Below are 1,217 nucleotides of genomic sequence, written 5' to 3' on the forward strand. Positions count from 1 at the left end.
TATCCATTTAATGGTAAAAAGGACAGTGCTTCTTATAAGAATATTATTCATGTTAAAGGTTCACACGGTTATTCATGGAAACACACACTCAAGGTAATATTTTGATCAACTAGTTTAAAAAAAATATATAAATAATATATGTATATATATATTTTTTTTAATTAATTAATTTATTTTTTAAACTAGTTGATCAAAATATTACCTTGAGTATGTGTTTCCATAACTATTCTTTATTACGTTTTCATGGTATATCCCATCTGCTGATGGACTCTAATGTCTTTTTAGCTGCTCACTAACATGATGTATTCACTCTCCTGCCGCCTGCTGTAGATCACATGTACGATATGACTACACATGCATTCTTTATCATATATTTTTCTGTTTTCTTTTCTGTTTTTTAATTTATTTATTTATTTTTTAAACTAGTTGATCAAAATATTACCTTGAGTATGTGTTTCCATAACTATTCTTTATTACGTTTTCATGGTATATCCCATCTGCTGATGGACTCTAATGTCTTTTTAGCTGCTCACTAACATGATGTATTCACTCTCCTGCCGCCTGCTGTAGATCACATGTACGATATGACTACACATGCATTCTTTATCATATATTTTTCTGTTTTCTTTTCTGTTATTTGAGCTGGTAAGCAGTGATATGTTGAAGAATGTTTTTGTCAAAGCCAAAGAGGTTTAAATCAACATTGTATGGACAAAAGACACTGAGACAATATTTTCTTTTGTGTTCCACAGAAGAAATAAAGTCACGCGGTTGTGAAACAACATGAGGGTGAATAAATGCATTTTTTTGACTATTTGTAATCATAAGGTGCATCACTGAACTAAAATCCACTTGGCTCTGAAATCTGAGGGGACATGTGGGAGACACGCTTCTGCATTGAACCAATATAACAGTTCCACTCCACCCACAGCAGTAGATGGGCTTGTACAGTGAAAGTCATTGATTTTTTTCATGTGTTTATCTCAATGCTAATCCCTCCACATCAGCCCTGGCTGACTCTCTGACGTCCACAACACACATCAAAGACGGCCCCTCAGGAGCGCTTTTCAGCCCACAACAGAGAACAACCAAACCTTTGAACACATGGGCCCTCCTCCAGTTCCTTCAGCCCGGTCCTACGGCTCAGTATTTGGAGAGAGAAAGTTAATCACACCTCTCATGCCCTGAACCAGTCTTATACATAGTCATTATCTTTG

This window comes from Sinocyclocheilus anshuiensis, unplaced genomic scaffold (assembly GCF_001515605.1).
Source record: "Sinocyclocheilus anshuiensis isolate Anshui unplaced genomic scaffold, SAMN03320099.WGS_v1.1 scaffold883, whole genome shotgun sequence".
NCBI lineage: Eukaryota > Metazoa > Chordata > Actinopteri > Cypriniformes > Cyprinidae > Sinocyclocheilus > Sinocyclocheilus anshuiensis.